At 35.7% G+C, this 14,595-nt stretch overlaps 1 protein-coding gene across 4 annotated transcripts in view; it reads left to right on the top strand.

Moving 5' to 3' along the window:
* The first annotated feature begins 14,354 nt into the window (after positions 1–14,354).
* The window catches only part of LOC149799341 (DNA-dependent ATPase/E3 ubiquitin-protein ligase HLTF-like), a 125,037-nt gene continuing 124,796 nt past the window's right edge, over positions 14,355–14,595 (top strand). The window contains exon 1 of one of the 4 annotated variants that reach the window (XM_089958664.1): positions 14,355–14,429. The gene's annotated coding sequence lies outside the window, so the exon portion shown is untranslated. The remainder of the gene's footprint in view (positions 14,430–14,595) is intronic. The other 3 variants (XM_089958663.1, XR_016421161.1, XM_089958665.1) reach the window with 3 other exon arrangements.

Raw genomic sequence — 14,595 nt, 5'->3', positions numbered from 1 at the left:
ATGAAATGGGACAAACTATACTTGATAGCTCCGTCTGTGGATGATCAACGTTGTTATGATGTTATAAAAGATTTTAATGAGAGTGCAAAAGCGCTGAGTGAAGACGGCGAGGATGTTGTTGAATTTATAACTGATATTGAAGAAGCTCCGTCCGTGGAAGACCTTAACGGGGAAATAAATAACCTAGTAGTGTATGATGATGTGATGCTGGACAAGCAAAAAAATCCTGCAAGAATATTTTCCCGGGGTCGTCATAAAAACACCGATGTCATTTATGTTACTCAACGTTACACACAAATACCAAAAGTAATCAGGGATAACTGTAATCTTCTTGCTGTGTTTAATGGAGTTGATGTTCATACGCTGAGAAATATTCATCAAACCTGGTGTAGCGGCGATATGGATATTAATAAGTTTAAGAATTTCTTTAGTCGCGCTCAAAGAAACCCGCATGGATTTGTGACAATAAATTTACACGACCCGCGGACACGATACCGTATCGGACTTGATACATTGTATGGTTAACATAAAAATGTTTTCTCGTAGCAGCAGAGGGGGAGGACCCACCCCATGGATTTTTCAATAACGACCCCGCCACGAAAACTGTTTCAGATTTATTGAAGTAACCCAAGTTGCCAGTGCAAATGCATTGCATCCCTGGGGAAATTCGAAAAATTTCTCGAGGAGAGACTCTCCGAATTTTTTGGGACATTTTTTTTTATTCTATGATCTGAATAGAAGGGTTTATTTCGTCGAAATAAGCCCTCTATCGAGGAATAGTTTCCTGGAAGGGGTTACTTGTAAAACTGTTTTGGTCTGTTCCCCCCCTCTGCTGCTATCGAGGACAGTATGTTGGTCAGTGAAGATTCTTTGTATCAGGTATATTGAGAACAGTATATTGGTCAGTGAAGATTCTTTGTATCAGGTACATCGAGGACAGTAAGTTGGTCAGCGAAGATTCTTTATATCAGGTAAATCGTGGAGAGTGTAAGCTAGTCGAGTTAACATTCCTTGTATCAAGTAAATAGAAGACAATGTATTTTGGTCAGTGAAAATTCCTTGTATCAGGTAACTGAAAGAGATTTTATTTTAATAGCAGCAATTACTTATCCTGCTGCTATTGCGCTGCTAGTCTACTTTTGTGCCAAAAGTCATTGTCCATTTGATGTGAACACATCCTCCTACATAGTGGAAGTCAGTAAGACCTTTTCCACATCAATGTCGGACGCCATATTGTGTAGATGTTTGCCAAAACTATCACCAGAGAAATTTAGCCCGTTGCAAAACACCGTACAAAACGTCTTCTTCTCTAGTTTTACTTAGTCTCAGTGCTAAAACTGTCTGTGTTGTAACCTTGTAAATAGGAACTAATGCATCGCTTGTTGTGATAATAACTTCTGTTCTGTCTGTTCTGTTTTATTAAGAAAACGAAAACCAACTAACACACACACAAAACCATATGGTAACATTTTCCTCCTTTAGAACTTAGTTCTTAAAAGGGCTTCCGAGGCTACCTCATGTACCAGTCTTTTGGGGTGTGCAAACATTCTGCATATATACATTCTGGTACCGATAAATCCTTATGTTCTAAGGAAAATGACAGGACCTGCCTAACATTGAGGACATAGTTTCTTCTGTCTTGATTTTTATGTTGTTTGCTTTATATGTTTGCCACCGCTTGCGTTGACATTGCGTAAGGATTTGCATTTTGTTTTGATAAACAAAGCTTATCAGTGGAATATCTTATTTTTCTGTAGGAAAAAGTCGGGTAATTTCTACGAGGTCAACTCTTGTTTACTTCGTGCATACATTGTTCTTAGTGCATACACAGGGGCGCACATGATACGACATTACACACAACCAGTGAGTTTGGCGGCAACGACAAGTAATTTGAAGTGAGATTCATTTTTATTTTTTTTTATTGAGAATAATGTCAGGACAGTCTTTGAGGCAGAGTGGCCACAAAAAGGGCATTTGTTATGAATCACACAGACTGCATAAAGTGCTCAAAGTGCACACGGAATAATCATTGCACTTTCTGAGAATTATGGCCTTCTAGCACCTTTAATCTAGTTGATTTCATTAAGATGCTGGAGGAACCCGGTCTTCACATTATCTTCGGATTTTTCCAGATTCTCTTTCACGTCTCAATTATTGGGACAAACATCTTATGCAGACAGTGAAGCCCCTCCAAAAGGAGAGACTAGAAGTTCGAGGAGTTGATCAACTTTCCCTACAGGGAGAAGACGAACAATGCTGACGTTAGAAAGAGCGTGTACGCTTCAGGTAGCAGGTTGTAGAGGTAGAGCACTACGACAATGGGTTACACCTTCCAGTAAGGGAGGTTGAGCACGTTAAAGAGGGTTGTTTCCTCCCATTCAGGATGTAGAGTACTGCGATACCTCATGCTTCTTACAGTGTGTTAGCCCCTTCTTTTGGGAAGGTCTGGCACTGCACCCATCATGCATAGAAATATAAATCATTTGAAAGTGAGATTTATCATCACTCATCGGTCTCGCAAGATGGTTACATGGTATAGACCGTGTTCCAACCTCTTCCTCCTATACCATACCAGCCTCTGCAGGATTTGGATTCTAGGAATGGGAACCGCATTGGTGTCTGAGCAATTTAACACCTCTTTGCCGTGCATGTCCCTCACTAACGTCCCAGCCGGTGCTCACCTAGGCCTTTTCTTAGGGTCTTGATGAAGCAGCGTGGACGTTATGTGGGTCCTCTCCATCGTGAACTATGCGTATCAACTTCCTTTTCGAGAAAAACCCTGCTTGCAAAGACCCAGACTTTTCCCAGTCCAATGTGATGAATTGAGGGAAGAGGTGCAGATTCATTGGCAGAAAGAGGTAGTCAGTTGAGAGGGTCTTGAACTATCAGTCTCCCTCCTTCTATTCCCGAATCTTCCTGGTCACCAAGAAAAGCGAAAAAGTATGACCCATAATCGATCACTCCCTTAGCATTGGCCTTAATGTTAGCAGTCCTGGCGATAATTCCCTTGCACTGGCAATAATTCCCTCGCTATTGATCAAAGCAGGGGCTGCAGGTCCACTACAACACCATCTTAGCATTCATTGCAGTCATGATGTGGCACGAAACTGAACACTACTGGTATCCACCACACCCCTTCATTGTTGATCATTAAAATATTATTTTCTACACTGACTTAGATAATCCACTTGACATTCAGAATATTGAATTAGCAAATACAAGAATGGCCTTGGTTGCTTGAATAAGATGAGGTCTTATTGGCCAAGCAAGAAGACCTGCATTGGTTGGTTCAATCCATGTGTGTGTATGTATGTATGTATGTATGTATGTATATATATATATATATATATATATATATATATATATATATATATATATATATATATATATATATATGTAGTGCCATTTTTCACTAGTATTACCATCCATTCTCAAAGAAACAATATGTTACTCAGTGTAGAGTGTACTGAGAAAAGTAGCAAAGTAAGAAATACTGAGACAGAGTAAGAGGAAAAATCAAAGCAATACCAAGCAAGACACAAACAGAGCAAAGGAACATGTCAAGACAGAATAGAAGTAGTGACCTACTATCCAAAATAAGAGTCCAACCAATGATCAAAGTCAAGAATACAGGTCACATATTCTACATATGAAACCTGAGTATTTAACAATAATACACAACTAACTACGATCGGAAGCTTTAAAAGTACCAAAGCATCTTTAAAAGAAAAATGAGCTTATTATACACAGATTCCTGGAAATACGGACAATAAAAAATAGGTAAGAAAATATTAGGGAATAAACAGGTATAAAAGTATAGAATACGAATGAACTGTTATGAAATAATGAAAGATTGGGGGACAATGCCTCTTTACCTTCATCATGCATGGTAAACGTGGGAAGTGAGAAAAAAATAAACAATAAAATTCCATTCATTAATTAAGTAACTGCTACAATGACCAATTCATAAAGCAACATTTAATCTTAGATTGTAAGTCACATGAAAAGGAAATAGAATAAATATAGTTATATATAATCAAAGAGTGTGGAGCAGAAGATGATATAGATGATAATAACATATTGTACCTCAACAACATAAGAAAAACACAAATATATACAGACCTAAAAAGTATTGTTGTTAAAATCATACATACATTTTGTAGAATATATTGTTGATTAAAAGAAACATAACTGAATATCCTTTTCACTGAATATATATATATATATATATATATATATATATATATATATATATATATATATATATATATATATATATATATATATATAAAGTCCTATGTCATGAAGAGGTTATTCAGGACCCACAACACAATGAGTTTATAAAAATATAAATATGTGTTGAAACTTGAAAATATTATGAAAAATATTTTACTCATTTAGATATAGTTATTATTTATGCATAGACGTATGGATGCTGATTTATAAGTGTATGCATATATATATATATAATCCAATCTTTTCCATGGGCACCTCACACACACACACACATACATATTAAATGCTTAGCTATTTGTCCATATATTCATATTGCAAGGACAATGAGATTGGAGAAGAATGATGTACAGCCACTCAGAGGAAAGGCCAGGTAGGGTATGTCATTCCCATTATGAGAATGGTATGACCCAATCCACAATCTCACATAGATGAAACATACCTACCCAAAGGAGGGACAAGCATGTGCACCAAAAAGTTAACTAATGTAACAAATAACACCGAACAAAAATATCGTGCATTCTAACATAAGCCTAATTCTTAAGGAAACTGATATAGATACAAAAAAAACCACTCCAAACTGGCATTCAGTATAAGAAGCAACATTTTTCATACTTTCTCTTCTATCTTCTTTTGTTCATTTTGTTTTTTGTTTATCCAAGAGCTTTTGCTTTAATCTGCATCCAATTACCCTGGAGTGTGGCATAATCTTCTGATTAAGTCCAACGTACACAAAAGACAGGACTAAAACTGACCAAATGTTATGTAAAAGAATAGACCCCCTTCACAATATGCATTTCGTACGAGTTGCCGTTCCTGATATTGATTGCTAAAAATCAACATGAAGGCTATCACTGCTGGATGAATGCTCTTTACATAGACTTGTAAGTGGAGATCAGCTTTGGAATAATACATTCATATCATGCATATGTACTTATAGTGATTGACATGCAAATATGATCATTCAGAATATATTTACATCTTTAATTAATACAAAATAACAATAATAATAATAATAACAATAATAATAATAAACCTGTTTTCAATATGTTTTGTTTTGAAAAAACTAGCACAGAGCCATGCAACTGAAAAATATATCATAGAACTTGGTTATATATGAAAAGTTTCTTTTAGAATGCATCTTAATTTATTTTTCACTAAACCAATTTAAACAAGTTCTTTTAAAGTTTTAATAATATTTGTCAAATCATGTTTAGATGTGTATAGAGTTCAGCGATCAAAGAGGCATGTAGTTTAAATAAACTATAGTTACAATCAGTGGAAAAATAATCCCTATCCTTGCAGATTCAGAAGGCAGCAGCTTGTCTCCAACATTTTTGTAAACTTAAATTTAAAATAAAAAATTTCTTCTTCCCATTAGACTAAAACCAATATACAGATTTTAGACTGTAGTGAAATCTACTAGCCTCTGACAAAAGGACTCATGTTAGTTTCAAATCCTGAACATGTCTATATAAACCCATTTTCAGTATCCTGGATCCATGTCTGACAATTGTCTAAACAATTTTAATGTAAAATAACATTTTTCTATTGTTTTGGAATTTTAATTAAAATAACATGAATTTTATAGTTTTGGTATTTTAATAAAATAACTTTATTCAATAGTTTGGTATTTTAATTAAAATAATATTACTCTATAGTTTGGTGTATGTGTAATTTTGGGGCTTTAAGAAATTTTGGCAGTTGATAGTAATGTTTAGCATTGGAACATCATGCTGCAGACATATAGCATCATGTCCCACCCAGTCACATCATCCTGACACCCGGCCGACCAGTCCTAACAGTGACCTCTTACTGCTGAGCAACTTGCGAGGCACCTGCTCTGCTAGCACCATTTTTATAAGTCCTTGTTATCATTCAGATGGGGTTTGAATCTGCAACCTCCTGCATCTGAGGCGGATGCTCTAACCACTTCAAATGGAGTGGTCTCTAGTTTTGGGTATCTTAATTAAATACCATCATTCCATAATTTTGGTGTTTTAATTAGAACAAATTATTCGATGGTTTTGGTAATTTAATAAAAATAGCATTATTCTAAAGGACTGGCATTTTCTTTTTCATAGATACAATCACTTTTCATGAACACAAATGAGATCTGTTATTTTAATTGTTTGAAGGTCAAACACTTTAAATACTCTAGGCTGTAATCAATATATTTCTCATGTTCAGCACAGGATGGGATGCAAACACATCACTGGAAAGAGGGGGTGGGGTGTCATCATGCACTGTAGACAATGAGGAAGAGGGACACTTTTGCTGCTCCTTGTATAATGTGGCAACTTTCCAGAAAGTCCTAATTGGACAGTGATGCCCGTGTACACACTCTGTGCATGCGAAGTCGGTCAAGTTAATCTCCCATTGGACCTTCCTGTGCCCACTATTGCCCACACCCTGTGAAATCAGAAGCCCTGAAAGATAAACGATTCCTGACATGTACAAAATAGGAACCAACAAAGACCAGGTAATACCTTAGCAATGGTATGAAGGGGGCATACTATTTATTGAAATCCTGCTTGCAAAGACATTGTGAAAAGATGAAAATGAAATAAAAAAAGAACAAATATAACATCTAAAGCAAGTACTAATGAGATGAACATTCAATGGATGCAAAAAGATAGCCAAATTGCCAAATACATTCAAGAACTAAACCTAAGAGAAATTGTTATGAGTGATATAGCACATATGTATTACATACTTTGTTCAAGGAAAAAAGATGGCATCCCATATTTCTCCTGTTAATACTTAATGACATAGAAACACTCTTTCTATAAGAAAAGAGTATTTTTTCACATTGCTTCCAGTGCCAGAAAATTGGTGTCATTGTTTTGCTAACTGCCCATTAGGCTAGACATAAACAAGAATGCAACAACATAATCAACAAGACAATCAAACATCAGGAAAGGACAAATAAAATTTATTTTATGAAATCCATGTTCACCAATTAGAAGTATTTTCAATGTCAATTTAAAGGAACTCTGAGAAATACAATTTTCTTACATAAGTAGTGATTTGACAAGCTCCAACTTCTTCATGCTTCCTCACTACATACTTGGTTTTGCCATTTATGACTTGGCACTCTTATTCAAGTAACCCATATCTGCTCTCTACAGAAAAAAAAACCGATTGACCATTGATAATGTATACAACCTTGTAAAATGTTTGGTCTTACTATTAACAATCAAAAGAATCTGAGACTAGCTTTTACTGAATACTGAAGCAGACACTTCCTGGTCATTTCTATTAAGTTTGTTTCTTGTTTAATATTGAACATTAATACAATCCACCAAGTTATTGACATCTTTATATGCCTACTACAATAAACTGAAAATTATATTCTGAAACAATGAAAATTTTCTGAACATCCCAATTAGTTTCAATTTGTTGGTGAATCTCAGTCATGTGTACAGACTTTACAGGTTTGTATGCCATATTGTTTTCTATCAAGTTTTGTCAAATTCTAATCAATCATTTTAGTGTCAAAGCAATTTCAAGAACTTTCTATCTTTAGTAAGGGTCTATATGCCAACAAGATTTCTGACAAATATAATATAAATTATGACTTTTTTAAGGGGGGGGGGCATTAAAAGTTTTCTTGCATTTAGTAATGGCATCTATGTTTGATGAATCTGCATCAATTGTACCAGCTTGAAAGATCACTATACCAGGATGCTTTCTGTCAAACTTGGTCAAGTTAGGATGAACACTTTTTGAGAATAAGTTCTTAAAAGGCTTTTTTTGTATTTAGTAATGGTGGCCATTTTTGATAGTGGAGCCACATCATCTGTAAAAAATATAAAAGCCTTTTTGCCAGAATGCTTTTAGTCTGATTTGTTCAAATTCTATTAAACAATATCTGCAAAGTAGTTAAACATTTTTTGTATTTTTAGTAATTGTATCACGAATTGATTGCAGATTGGGTAACATTTACACAAACTTGTAATTTCTTCATGCCAGAATGCTTTCTGTCAAATATGCTCACATTCTTTTCAGTAGAAATTTTAAAAAGTTTTTCCTATTGTTAGCAATACTGGTAACCATATTTGCTGATGGATTTACATCATTTGGAAACATTTTAAAGCTCTCTTTGCTAGGAAGCTGTCTGTCAAATTTGGTCAAATTCTGTTCAGTTTTTGAGAAAAAGTTACTTAAAGGTCTTTTTATCTTCCGCAATGTGTTTATATGTAACGGTGATCAACATCATTTAAACAGTTTTAAACCACACCATAATAGGATGCTGTTTGAAAACATTTTGGCAAAGTGGTTCCAGTGGTTTAAAAAAATGTAAAATAGCAATTGTTGATGAATGCAGGGCCATGCCTTAAAAAATGTAAAATAGCAATTGTTGATACTGATGCAAGGCCATGCCTTAAAAAATGTAAAAAAGCAATTGTTGATGGATGCAAGGCCATGCCTTAAAAAATGTAAAATTGCAATTGTTGATGAATGCAGGGCCATGCCTTAAAAAATGTAAAATTGCAATTGTTGATGGATGAAGGGCCATGCCATAGAAAGCACAGCATTTTTATGATTTGCAAACAAAATCTGTTAAAACTAAAATAAGCAAAACAAAAAACATTTAACTGTGATGAGAAAGTGAAAAAAATATATATAAAAAAACAACTAAGAAACAAATGTTAAGCAAGTTGACAATACCTGGAAAAAGCAGATGAACTTCAAATAAATACCCCAATTCTTAAACCTTAATTCTTATCAAAGTGTTTCTTAGAATAGAAATTACCCTTGCCAATGATATTTTTCATTGAAAATTCCAACTGGGCTGGCATATTTGCATCCCAAGACACAAATGGGCATGAATACATGCATCCCAATACAAAACTGGGCATGACTAGATTGAATACATGCATCCCAATACAAAACTGGGCATGACTAGATTGAATACATGCATCCCAATACAAAACTGGGCATGACTGGATTGAATACATGCATCCCAATACAAAACTGGGCCTGACTGGATTGAATACATGCATCCCAATACAAAATTGGGCATGACTGGATTGAATACATGCATCCCAATACAAAACTGGGCCTGACTGGATTGAATATATGCATCCCTACACACAACTGGGTCTGACTGGATTGAATACATGCATCCCTACACACAACTGGGTCTGACTGGATTGAATACATGCATCCCAATACACAACTGGGATTGACTGGAATTTGAATACATGCATCCCTATACACAACTGGGTCTGACTGGATTGAATACATGCATCCCTACAAACAACTGGGTCTGACTGGATTGAATACATGCATCCCAATACAAAACTGGGCCTGACTGGATTGAATACATGCATCCCTACACACAACTGGGCATGACTGGATTGAATACATGCATCCCTACACACAACTGGGTCTGACTGGATTGAATACATGCATCCCAATACACAACTGGGCATTACTGGATTGAACACATGCATCCCAATACACAACTGGGCATGACTGGATTAAATACATGCATCCCTACACACAACTGGGTCTGACTGGATTGAATACATGCATCCCAATACAAAACTGGGATTGACTGGATTAAATACATGCATCCCAATACACAACTGGGCATGACTGGATTGAATACATGCATCCCTACACACAACTGGGTCTGACTGGATTGAATACATGCATCCCAATCCATAACTGGGCCTGACTGGATTGAATACATGCATCCCTACAAACAACTGGGTCTGACTGGATTGAATACATCCCCATACATAACTGGGCCTGACTGGATTGAATACATGCATCCCAACACACAACTGGGCATGATTAGATTGAATACATGCATCCCAATACATAACTGGGCCTGACTCCAGAATTGAATTCATGCATCCCAACACACAATTGGGCATGACTGGATTGAATATATGCATCTCTACACACAAGCCTGACTGGATTAAATCCATGCATCCCTACACACAATTATTCATGACTGGATTGAATACATGCATCCCTACACACAAATGGACATAACTGGATTGAATACATGTATCCCAACACAAAACTGGGCATGAATAGATTGAATTGTTGCATCCCTACACACAATTAGGCATGACTGGATTCAATACATGCATCCCTACACACAAATGTGCCTGACTGGATTGAATACATGCATCCCTACACACAACTGGGCATGATTGGATTGAATACATACATTCCTACACACAAGTGGGCTTGATTGGATTGAATACATACATCCCTACACACAACTGGGCATGATTGGATTGAATACATATATCCCTACACACAAGTGGGCATGATCGGATTGAATACATACATCCCTACACACAAGTGGGCATGATTGGATTAAATACATACATCCCTACACACAACTGGGCATGACTGGATTGAATACATACATCCCTACACACAAGTGGGCATGATTGGATTGAATACATACATCCCTACACACAAGTGGGCATGATTGGATTGAATACATACATCCCTACACACAACTGGGCATGATTGGATTGAATACATACATCCCTACACACAAGTGGGCATGATTGGATTGAATACATACATCCCTACACACAAGTGGGCATGATTGGATTGAATACATACATCCCTACACACAAGTGGGCATGATTGGATTGAATACATACATCCCTACACACAAGTGGGCATGATTGGATTGAATACATACATCCCTACACACAAGTGGGCATGATTGGATTGAATACATACATCCCTACACACAACTGGGCATGATTGGATTGAATACATACATCCCTACACACAAGTGGGCATGATTGGATTGAATACATACATCCCTACACACAACTGGGCATGATTGGATTGAATACATACATCTCTACACACAACTGGGCATGATTGGATTGAATACATGCATCCCAACACACAAGCCTGACTGGATTGAATACATGCAGTAAATCTTCCACTGTATGTGTTTGTCTCAGTATGCAAATTGTTAAAGGTTTTTATTTCTTCAACATCCAATGATCTGAGTATGTTAATGCCTTGCTTGTGTAGGATATTTCTTTGCGCTAAATAAATCCATCTACAAAACAATGAGAACTGTAAGTGATTTTCATTAGCTGAATTTATAATGTATTATTTAAATGTATGCATATTACTCCTAAAGATGGATACTGTACATGAACAAAGATAAAATAGCATATTATTTTTAAAAATAATTTGATTTATATATTTCTCAGAGTAGGACTTCCACACTGCCATCAATCATCCCTAGCACCTCCTCATTTGTTGAGATTTGTATCTCTTGAGTTTGCCATTGATTGCCATCTTAAAAATTAGCACCGTTTGTTTATTATTTTGTTTGATCTAATTTAACTGCAAACAATTATAGTGGGATCATCTGACCATGAATTGGCCAAACCTGTTTGACCAACACTGCTGTAATAAAAGTATTTGTGATGTCACTTGTCAATTTACTGAATTTAATACCACTCTAGAATGCGACATAGAATCCCAGCTTGAAATAACTTTGCAATCATTGGTTACACAGAGGTGTTATTATATGTATTGATATAAAAATATATCTTTAGAAATTAATATTTAATCAATTTAATATATGTTCTAAAATTAAATGTTTTCAAATGTTTCAAAAGTTAAAATGAAGAATTTACTCAATAGACAACAATTCAAATATAATATTAGATAAAAATTTAACAAGAGTAGAGCATGTTAGACTATAAATTTACTCATCAATAACCTTTCATACAAGGAAGCATTATTTGCAGAAGTTAATAAATATACTGGGTCAATGAATATGCATAACAGTTTGATACTGGCCTCATTAATAACAAGTTAATTATTTTGATGGAAACATTGGATAGTTCGTAAGCTTATAAATTCTCAATACAATTTCTTATAATCTATTTTGTTCCAAATTTACCTACAAATTTGCCAATAACTAGGCATTCTGATATAAATCTAAATGCAAACATTCAACCTTTACACGCTCTTATTATGCTTGTAAAAGCAAGTATGTATATTCCTTGTTTTTCCTTTAATGTTTCACAGCTTGGCATTTGGGCTAAATCAGCTGACACAGGGTATGAATAAGTGAGCATGCTTGCAGCCAACACTCATCTGCATATATCAGTATACATTTTATACACTTTCAGTATAGTCCGCTAAATCACACACACCCAATCTGTGTTGATACTGATGAATGATATGTAGGTATGATATCACCCTGTTCAGTAATATGTGCAAATTTAGCTGCATGAAAATCTTTCCAGAACAAGCCTGCATACGCTTTAGACACATACCAGAAACTGGTAACAGCCATATCTAGTGTGAAATTCAAATTGGACACAGGACAGTTGGTTGTCCTATTCCATGTGGATTTACAAGTCACCAAACACAGGATTTGCTCCGGAAACATAATATACATGTCACCAAAAGAACCTTGCAGGTGACAGTAGCTCCACAGCCATAAGTGTATAAAATGTACACTGATGCATGAAGCCAAAACTGGCTGCAGACTTTTGCATGCTTCAATGAATAGATGATATCAGCCCCTAAAACTAAAATCAATATCATCAGGGGACTGGGGCTGATTTATGAGCCAATTACTAGTTTATCTTGCAGCTGTTGAGTTACCACCAGCTGAAGGGTTTTGTTTTTGTTTTTTGCGATATGTATATATTTCCAGATTAAATCCTGCATAAATCTACATGGAATACACAACCCTATGTTCTGTAACCATTTTGAATTTTGTGCTAGATATGGCTGTTACCAAATACCAGTATATGTCTAAACCATATGCACATATGTTCTGGAAAGATTTACATACAGGAAAATAGCATATTTTAATGAAAATGTGACTGCTAATACCAACAAATCATCTATCAAGGCATCAGTTTCAATACAAATTTGGAGGTCTGATTTATCAAATAAACAAGACCCAACTCTGTCAATCAAATCATTGACAAACAAAGCAAACTGTCACAAAAGATGCTGCCCACTTTAAGGCTTTGGTAGAATATGAGCTATCTGTGCATTAAATTAATGCTTCCTCATCATACTTTATGATATGAAAAATAGGCAATCAGAATTTAACTTTTTTATGGTGACTTTGTGAAAAAGCATGCAGTTGAAATGTAGTTACCAGACTATCACACTGTACCAGGTTCTTTTGACAAAACATTCATATTTGAGCATAGTTAAAACTAAGTCTTAAACCAATCTGTCACCATTTTGAAAAAGTGGATTTTCCAGTTTGCTATTTGCTTGAAGGATTCGTACTAATTCTATCAAACCTTTGCAAATGCCAATCACTTTTAATTATGAATGCTCATAATCAAACCTGTATTTATCAGTATAGACACAGCCTTGATGACAGCATCTCTGTAGAGAAAACCATATGAACCACGCCATTTTCTGCATCTACATGTGTTTCATATATGTAATTTCAGTTCCACATCAACGAGTCAGCTGCTAATTTCAGTAATACGTGTCAAACTCATCTGTAAAAGGAATGAAATTCCATCAATAAAACTATGTCTCGGCTTTTTTATCTGCAACTAGGATAACCTCTCAAGAGATCGTTTTTACTAAAATTGTACAATCAATTATCAACCAATCCTGGCCAACCAAACCCATAATACTTTATTTTATCTCCTCATTCACCCATTTCTTAGCGGATTACCATTCTGCCATAGTATTAGGACACTGTGGCCTAACGAGTCGTTCACCAAGCTAATTTGTTGTATTATAGTCTGGTTCCTTGCGTTCTAAGCTCTGTTAGTTGCATACTGCTATACGTCTAAGGAGCTTTAAATATGTACAATCCAGTCAGATCTTTTCCGTTAAGTCGATAATGAACGTCAGATTTAATCTGATTCATTTGAGAACTATATTTTAACTACCTTCGTTCAAATGGGACAAAATCGCGGCGGAAGGAGACCAGATATTCGGTGCACTCTGAAAGAGACGAATCACAAAAGCACATCAAATTCATGCTTATTTCCACAACTACTTCCGATGTTATCTTACGGGTCTGACGGAAATAACCGAACGAGGTTCCGATTCATCCGGGTACCTTGGATACCCGGATGTGATCCACTCGCTCAATCTTACGTCACCTGGCTCTTACTTTCAAGCACACGAACAATGGACGAACTCCCGGAAAGATTCATATTTTGACACACTCGGAAAAAAAAACGGTAACTCGCACAGGTTTGAGAGAATTAAGAAGTGATGATTTTTTGTTGTTCGCCATATTACAACGCAATCGTTAAAATTTACGTTTAGGGAACAAATTATGTCAGGTCGAGGAGTAATAACCTTTTATGAAACTAGTTTCGGTTTCACTTCAAGTTTAGATTGATA

The sequence above is a fragment of the Sinohyriopsis cumingii genome, chromosome 5, assembly GCF_028554795.1.
Source record: "Sinohyriopsis cumingii isolate HCF-2022 chromosome 5, ASM2855479v2, whole genome shotgun sequence".
Classification (NCBI taxonomy): domain Eukaryota; kingdom Metazoa; phylum Mollusca; class Bivalvia; order Unionida; family Unionidae; genus Sinohyriopsis; species Sinohyriopsis cumingii.
This window is presented reverse-complemented; position numbering and strand designations above follow the sequence as displayed.